The 9,647-nt window shown below is 40.1% G+C and overlaps 1 pseudogene; it reads right to left on the bottom strand.

Annotated features, from left to right (window-relative positions):
* Positions 1-5,280: 5,280 nt before the first annotated feature.
* LOC148034936 (uncharacterized) lies at positions 5,281-6,931 on the bottom strand (annotated as a pseudogene).
* Positions 6,932-9,647: the final 2,716 nt, after the last annotated feature.

Genomic DNA, 9,647 nt, shown 5'->3' with positions numbered 1-9,647 from the left:
TTTTGCGCATAATTCTTAACCTTTGTATGTTTACATGACCAATACACTTATGCTAGATTTCCACATCTCTAACTACTTCATTATCATGGGTAAACATGGATGCCTTTAACTTAGGAATAGAAGCATCCAAAGTGAACATCCTACCATCTCTTTTTCCTTTAGTAATCAGCTTGTATCAATTTCTATACTCTTCAATAAAACAACCATCTCTATTCAATCTGACTTGCAAATTCTACCATTTGTCCAACACACAATAGATTCTTAGTGATAGATGGTACATGTAACACATCATAATAGACTCTTTTTCCTGCCATCATGCATGACTAACAGTTCCACACCTATATACTTGATATCATGCTATGTATTATCACCAATGTATGCATAGCCATGAGAGCTTGCAATCATTTCATCAAACTACTCACCATGTAGAGTCATATGATTGGATACACTTGAGTCTATATACCACTATGTTCATCAACCTTGTCTTGCTTAGGTATATTGCTTAGGTGTATCCTTAGAAACATGCTACATAGCAAACAACCTTTCTATCTAATCATCATGAGTGTTACAAAGATGCATAGTTGCCATGTTGTTTGCCTTTTGCTTTCATGTCATCTTGCTTTTTATGACAATCCTTTGCTATGTATCCATATCTACCACAATAATGACAATCTTTATCCCTATTCGACTAATCATGAGATTGCCAAGAACCACCTTTGCTTCTAGGTGACTCTCCCATGCATTCTCTTGGAACCACCTCTCCTTTTAGGACCTCGTGAATTTTTACTCTTTCATGCATTATGTTACTACTATCCATAGGTATTCCGAGTCTCACCACAACCTCAAGAAGCTCCATAAGCTCTACCACCTCTAGCATACTAGAGTAAAAGACAATATCTCTACTTTGAGAGATACTCAAATTTGTATTCAAGTCGAGCTTGACTTCCTAATGTAGCAACAATGCAAGTAATTCATCCCATTCACAGGGTGTCCTCTCACAGAAATTGAAGTGTGAAAGGCTTTATACTTTCCCGAGCCATTCAAGGTGATTGCAATCATTTCATCCTCCTCATCTCTCGAACCAATAGTAGCAAGCTAACCTACAATGGTTTTGATCTCCTTAGTATAAGCTTGTATGCTCCTACCATTTCTGGTCATATTATTGAATTGCTACTTTAGTTTTATTTTCCATGTATGAGTAACATTGCCACAATTCTTCATAAGAGTGTCCTAAGCATCTTTTGGGGACTAACAACCAGTAATCTACATAGCCACTGCATCCGAGATGCATAATGAGAACCAATGTAGCACCTTGCTCTCTCTTTCTGATCACTATTTATAATCCCTCTACTATTCAAGAGTTAGATTTCTCTCAAGCAATTTCGGTTTTGCTTTAGTTCCAGTACACCTCTACCAATCAAGAAGTTTTGCATCCCGAACTTTCATAGAGCAAAGTTCTTGTTATCAAGGTTCTCTCCCACAATCTAAGTGATATTATTGGTACCTATTGCATTTGCCATATCTTTAGCTGTAAGCATTTATTGCAGTATGCAAATTGTCAATGCTTGACTCCCTACAATCTGAGATGTCTTTTCACTGATAAAATACTTGCATAACATTCAAGAAACACGTGTACATTTGTAGGTACCCTACATTCAGTTCAGTCCAACTCTTCTACACATGTGGCAAATATTAGCTCATCAATTAGAACCCCAAAACCTTTGGTCGAGTAACATAGGTATGCCACTGCTCAGACAAGATAGTTTCAGTCATACAATTAATGATAGTAAAATCTTTGTAATAACCAGTGATATTTTATCTTAGAAACATGCCAAGTATCTCCAAACGTTTGTCACACCCTTTGGGGATAGTAGCACTTCATATAGATCTCATGTAGGTATCTTTCAATAATTAATGATAGACAATAGCATGAAGCAACCAACAGTGAAATCTCTGCTGAAACCAAGGTATTCTATGCTCATAATAGCCTCAAAACATATTAGGCTTGTGTCATAACCTCTAGGAGTTGATACATGGACATATGATCATCAATGCTTGTACACTCTACAAGTGGCTGTGAGAGATAGACTTCAAACAAGCTATAACCAACCAATAGACCTGTTAACCAAGCTATAAATCAATCTAGATCTGATCATTTAGTGCTCATAACATTCCATAGACCATCCACCACTCATGTAGCAACATCCAAGCATAAGTAGGTACCAAAAAAAAAGCTTCAATGAGCTTCAAGTGTCAAGTACAAGCTGTCACAGATTTAAGACAACACCCTGCTTGTAAAATACATCCAATTTTTGAGCTTCAAATACTCCAAGGGTTCCCAAGTGTATGGAGATGATGCTATGCTAGTTGTTAAACACTTCATTGATGTTTGAGGATGCCAATGTTAAGCATTTGTAGGCTAAAACCTTCTGATCCACTGTAAAAAACTAGTGCAGTTTTTCATGCCAATTTGTGGGCTTCTTTGGGGCTGCTGTTGCCGTCACTAATGCTGGCTATGATGATATGAAATAGGCTCCTGATGACAAGATTTAACTCGCCCTCAAAGGTACCAAGTATGCAAACCATATCAAACACAATGATCATCAGTTGATGCTACTATTTGACTCCCAAGAGAAACAAGTGCAGTTTTGGAAGAAGCACACTGATCTACTGGTGTTGATGCTGGTCATGATGAGCACTTCTCAAGCTCCAATGGATACTAATGAACTCATTTTTCAAGCCTCAATAGGCTCTGTCAGATGTAGACACCAAAACACACCGATACATATCACATCAAGTGCAGGCTATGGCTTCCAATGTTGTAAGGCAATCTTCTTCACAAGCTACAGGTCACAGTCACCCTCCAGCTTCCAGCTCCTTCAAGACTGAGCTCCTATGCACCACGAAGCGGAGCTCTCCAACTCTAATACCATGTTCAAACAGAGGGGAAGGGACAGACAAAGGCATGGAGCTGCCAACCAAGAGCTATGTATATTGAGCTAAAAATGCATTAGTTTCACTTAAACAGTCCCAAAACATGCTTAATTAAGGAAGAAACCTTGTTTATATTTTAAAAAAAGCATTCCTAGAGAGGATATGTATCCCATAAGCACAAACCACGATTTGGGATGCAATCATCAGAGTACAACACACTCTCTAGCTGATTACCTTACCCTGATCCTTGAGATAGGAGTTTGAGGTACAATATTCATGCACTACATAGTGTGTTTGCTACATGACCATTGTATATTCAATAGTCATATCACTTCATTCATTCTCTGTGTTCATTGTCTTTGAGTTACCCTAACCCTAACTATGTTTTTCTATCAGCCTACGCTTTGTCTTACATTGTTATTTGTGTTTGTGTGTTAGGGTATTCCTTCACATGGTATCAGAGTCAAGTTCTCTAAGAGAAACTTAGGCCTTGATTTGAAAGCTCTACATAAGAAGCAAGAACAATAGAAAGGAAAATGACTTCAAACACTACTTCCGCACCACTTCTCACATCCGAGCTAAATCCATCGACGAACAAGTCAGAGTGAGCCTCACAGCTTGCTTCACATGCTCTTAACATGGCCAGACAAAGATTGGAGTACCATGGAGTTCCACGACCTTATGAGATCACTACAGTTGAATACGATCTCATTTTAATGCATAGAGCCCAGCAACAAATAGAAGGTAAGTCTGAATTTCACCCTTTAGATTCAGTGCACCGATCTATTGACCACACAGGAAGGGTGAAATCTCCACTTAGGACTGGTCATCCACAAGTGGAAACTCGCATAGAGTACACTCCATTGCCTTCATACTTATTCTCTCCGGTGCCAGGTATGTCTACCATTTTAGATTCTGTTAATGATGATTCCCCTTCTACTATTGGTATGGAAGATTTTCATCATGAAAAACGCATGCAAATTTTTTTTTGGTTTATGTGTAATGAGAAAGAGAAATACTTCTTTATGAACTCAAGACTAGGTAAGCAGTTGAAACAAGAAACTAGAGTATTCCTTCCTCTTCTCTTCCTTCAAAAACAATTTTGTTTTCAAAGGTCAAAATGTAGGTGCATCTTCATCATCATTATTTTAATTATTTTAATTTAACGCATTTAATGGACAAAAGGAACCCACATTATTTCCCACATCTACTATCACAAATCAATTTAATTTCCCTCCCATCCCACCCTCTTATTCTGTTGCCACATCCTTTTAGCCTCCATTAAGTGCACCGCATGTTGCCTCTCATGTAGGATCATGTGTTTTCAATCACCACATCGGGGGATTCTTCAAACTTAGACATAGCCGTTAGGACCTCATCTCTTCCTCAACCGGGTGGTGTTCCACTTTTACCTCTCACACTTTTGGGATCATTACAGCCTAGGTATTCGCCCTAGTCCCTCTTGAGTGTGGATTAATTAGTGCCACAGTTTGCCTCCATGGTATTACCTAGTGGACCCTCTAGTCATTATGTTGTGTCCCAACCAACATTCGGACAAGGCTTACGTGTCCCAATGGCTCCACGTCCACCGCCACCTTATGCAAAACGTTCATGTTCTAGTGCCTCTGCATCGATCAATACCGTAGTTGCAGAAAACATCGGAGCGGGAACGGAAACATGAACGGGAACGGGAACGGGAATGCCACATCATCAAGGAGATACAAGGGGTTCATACTACGTAGTATTCTACTTAAAAATATTCTAAGACTTGCAAGAAAACTTAATTTATCAATACTAACACTATATTGGGGAAAATGGAAATTTCCCATAAGTTTGGGATACATGGTCAAATCTTTGGATTTGTCATAATTTGAACAATATAACTCCAAATCGAGCACTCTATAGCTCAATAGATTCCATTTTTCAAGCGCTTTCCAATGATAGTGACATCATATGGTTTTGAGAAACTTATGGGCATGTTATTTGGGTGCCACCTTTTTAGTATTCAAAAAATGGGAATTGGGAGATTCCCAAACTCACTTATATTGTGTTTACTGAAGTATTGAAGAACTTAAAGCTGAAGGTTGAAACTTGGAATATATAGAATGAAAACATCTTTCTAAATTTATAATGAAGAGAAGGCCAAACTTACAAAAGATCAAAGATATAAAAACTAAGTTTAAACATCAAGAACTAAAAGTGAAATACAAATGACATGTCAAGAAGAAGCAAAAAGAAAATACAAATACATCAAACATCTATCTCATCTAGAATCTCTTTCTCTTCGTCATCCTCATTAATTTCATTATCTTGATTCTCGTCATCAACATCCTCCTCCTCTTCATCTTATGCTTCTTGCATGGAACCTGGATTGTTTTCATCTTTATGAAATCCAATATAAAGATCACAAGTATACTCGGATTTCATCTTTGTTAGCAAACACAAGTTTGCATTTACAAAGACTAAATCATCAGCCTTCTGAGTGCCTAGTCTGTTTCTCTTCTTGGCGTGTATATGACTAAATGTGCTCCAAAGTCTTTCAAGTGCAGAAGATGCACAAACTCGGCTTAAGATTTTGATAGCCAAGTTTTGCAACTCTGGAGAATCGCCTCCATAGTTCTCCCACCATGTAACTACACCTACATGGAATCTACAACAGTCCAAAATAATGTATAGTTAGAAAAGTTGTATTAAAACTTTATATAACTTGAAAAACTAAGCAAATTTGTGAATTACCTATCACATTGCACATCAGGCCAGCCAAACATGCCTTCTTTGTTGCGGTAGTTAATGAGTTGAAATTTCATTTCTCAACATTCCTCAGGACTTTCCATCAATTTCTAAAGTGTGGTATTCCAACCTCAACTTACTTCAGCATCTGACTAGAGTTGCTTTCCCTTGTGTTGGAACTCTGGATCCAAATTGTAAGCAACACAATGAAGTGCTGAGTAGTATTGGTTCCATCTGCTGACTGCAAGCTCCTCAATTTCTTGTTTCTTGGGTGGAGCAAGACTAAGAGCACAAACATTTTCAATGAGACGATCCATTGCTTTGTACACTTTACCGATATACGGTACAACACCATCCACTTGTCGCAAGAGATTTACCATGGGTAAGCATAGAGGAAGCAATTGCTTCCTCCCAATACTCATTTGGGGTTACCATTGTGTAGCACAACTAGCCCAAAGCTAACTTTGAAGTAAACCATGATGCCCAAGATGGACTAACGACCATTTGTTTTAAGGCTAGCCTCATGTTGTATAGCCGATGAAGCATAAGGAAATTATAGGCAAACCTAGTCTCTAAATATTTTAGTGCTCCTTTTTGGCAAATTGCCTATACAAGGCTAGAGAGAAATGATGGCGGGTGACAAAAGAAATGATTTCCTTGCCTGTAATAATGTACTCTTGATCCATGCTAATGCTCCAATGTCTTTCAAAAAATTATTAAGACAATGGGCCATACATGGACTCCATGTGATATGGGGATGTTGTTGTTGTAGTAACAAACCTGCAGCTCTATTTGTCGCCTCTCCATCAGAGACAAATTGAATTACATTCTTGGGTCCAACATACTCAACAGTCTCAACCCACATCTCACATAAGATAGGAGTTGTCTTTTGCCGGGTACCACACTTCGTGGATTTTATATATAGAGGCTTGCCATGACATGCAGCAAGGATACCTTCCAAGGAATAGTTACGTATGTCAGACCAACCATCACCTATGAGACTCACCCCATAGGTATCCCACTGTTGTTTAATTAGTGTGATGGCAGCCTTTACGCTGGTCACTTCCTCTTGTAGAAGTTTCTCATGTAGTGCATTATAAGAGGGAGGTTGGTAGGAAGGGCCAAAATGGGCTATTTCAAAAACCATTTCCTTAAAAAAAGGAGATCGTGCCACATTAAATGGAATTCCGCATGAGTAAAAAAAGCGTGTCACAACTGCATCTACTTAAGCCTTCCTTTGTGGGTGCCATGCAGTGAACAAATTGCCTTGTTTTCCACAAGAGATGGATGATGTACCTTGTGTTGTGTTTCGTTGCTTGTCGCAGTCATAGGAAAAGTGGCAGATTGATTTGCTCCACTCTCATGAGCTCGACTTCCACTAGCGGCAGTTCTAGTTGAAGGCATTGATGCTCAAATGACGTGAGTGTCCTTTGGAGCCTAGTTTTAGGATACATCTTGACATCCCTTGCCATGCAAGCACAATCCTCTGGTGGTATCTTGTCGCAACCTTTGGTACCATGGCCAGGGAAATTAAGGAGATGCACCATCACTCGATCAGCACCTCCACCTCTTTTGATGCCACAACAGCGACACTCAAAGCGTCTTGCTTCACCCACCTTGCTATTGTAGGACCCAATGATGCTAATTTGTTGCCACCAATAGTCACTTTGGGTCATCTCTTTCTCTCTCGAGGTTTCATTTAGTTGGGATTCCATGGTTTGAGGCCTCATTATGAGGTAACAAGGGGGGGAGAGAGAGAGAGAGATTATAGAATAAGAGATTGTGTTGAGATTTCACTTTTGGGAAAGAGAGAGGGAGGGAGGGAGAAAGGGAGATGTATGAGTGTATGAGGCTTAAGCTCAATTGAAGTATGTTGAACTCAAAGGCTTGCTAAAGTGTGCTAAAGCTCGAGCTGAATGTGTGTGCGAGATGTGAATGTTTGAGGGTTTGGCTGATTTGAAGTAACTTGTAGTTTTTTCCTTGAGTGAGATGAGTTCACTTGATGCTTAGTGCACATATTTATAGGTATAGAAATCAAGATAAGGTTCAAGATATAGGTCCTTAAGAGGCTTGAGGTTAGAGAGAAAGAGAGAGAAAGAAAGAAAGATATATTAACATCTACATAAGGCCAATGTGCCTTATGAGACAAAATACAGAGTACATCCATGTCTAATGTCATCTCATCAGTAAGGTAAAGATAACTTTAGAAATAATTGGGTGGCCTATGAAACAATACTGAAAAGAACTATACGATGGGACTATACTAGAGTTGAAGCATGTTTAGTGTTGTTCCATCGATAGAAAAGAAAAGGAAAGGAAAGGAGAACCAGATCTGATAGAACCATGCACAAAAGTGTGGTGGAGACTATGGATTGTGACTAATCTCAAGATGTGCACATGATCTCAGCTATGATGTGGTCCCTAGCTGCTTCACTAATATTCATGGTGGTGAATCTTCAGCGTCTCATGATAATGACTCTAATCCGACTATGGTGTGGCCTCCTTGGATGTGGTCCTCGTAGACGAGGTCGTCGTTCTCAACGAAGGGAAATGGCTCTATCCAATGTGACTCCACGGTGTGGCCTGTAAGGTGTCTGGTGGGGTAGCTTTGTCTTCGCTAGGCTAGTAGTGTCAATAGGGTCAGCTCTATAGAAGAAGTATGTCACTGCTCTGTATGTGTGTCCTCTAGGTAAGCTGGCCTCCTATCTTGCAGTAGTGAAATTGGGCGCCTCTTGAGCTCCAGGAGAAAAAGACCTAGGCATCTTTGGTCCTCGTGCTCCATTACGCGACGAAGGGGTCCATATCCATCACAGAAGAGGCAGTGGTACTATCCTCATATGTCATAGTATACTATGCATCTGCATATGTAGTGCTCCTCCGTCTCAGGCTCTCGACCACAACGCTGGCAAGTCCTATTATTTGCTAGGGTATTTATCCATTTGCATGTCTCCATCTAAAGCCTATGTGAGGAGGTGTGGATCTATCCAATAGCAACCCATATGCTATGGTAGGGATGGGTGTCCATATATGCTGATTGAATAGTGAAACCATCATCAGAGAGACACAAGAAATGACTCCTGTAGAACTCCATCCTCGATCCTATAGGGAGTGGTGGATGGATCCATGTCCTTGCTATCTCAATCCTCAAGAGATCAGCTCGGATCACCTGGTTCAACTTTGATTGGCTAAGAGAAAGTGTAGGGCACTCAAGGCTATAATCCAAAGGTCGAAGACGGGTCAATATCCAAACCATGTAGGCTCATCTAAATAACCATCTATGAAAACCAACAGTTCTTCTCGCCTCCTAGTATTGCTTGTCTAGATGAAGTTAGTGCCAATTTGGAGTATCTATAGCATGGGAGTTCCCATAGTCTATGCCAAAAGGTCACTGCCCTGAAGAGTGCCTCCGTAACTATATGTGTTGCCCCTAGCTCTGCTCTGACAATGGATGTGGGATGGAGGGCTTACTCCTAATCATGTGTGCTATCATCATGATCAATGGCCTTTCCATGCTATCACAACCATCATAATAATCCCTCTTTACTCCAATCTGATCAGTGAGTGGGTTAAGACACCTATGGTACAAGCTGCAACCCCATACCTTTGCTCCATATAGTAATGTAGGTGTGACTAGGGTGTCAAAAAACTAGAGTTTGGTGCGGGGCTCCTGGAACTGTATGTGAGCACATTGACTCTTGAGTGCCCCTAGTGTTGCATATCCACGTGCCAAACATGCCTCTAATGTCTCTCTCAAAAATGTGGGCCGGAGAAGGTGACTCCCAAATAGACATATTCCCTCACATACTCCAGTATGTCTCCTCCAAATGTGAACTGGTACATAGATCTAGTCACCCATGCTGCTGAAGTATTGAAAACCATGGTTTTGGTCTTCCCAAGGTTCACTATGAGGTATTTATCTCTATAGAAGATGTGCAAAGCATCTAGATGGCAGTGCAATCCCTCAGGTGAATCTGAAATGAGAA

Source organism: Lygodium microphyllum, chromosome 6 (assembly GCF_053477565.2).
Source record: "Lygodium microphyllum isolate KBCC chromosome 6, Lygodium_microphyllum_v1.1.10, whole genome shotgun sequence".
Taxonomy (NCBI): domain Eukaryota; kingdom Viridiplantae; phylum Streptophyta; class Polypodiopsida; order Schizaeales; family Lygodiaceae; genus Lygodium; species Lygodium microphyllum.
This window is presented reverse-complemented; position numbering and strand designations above follow the sequence as displayed.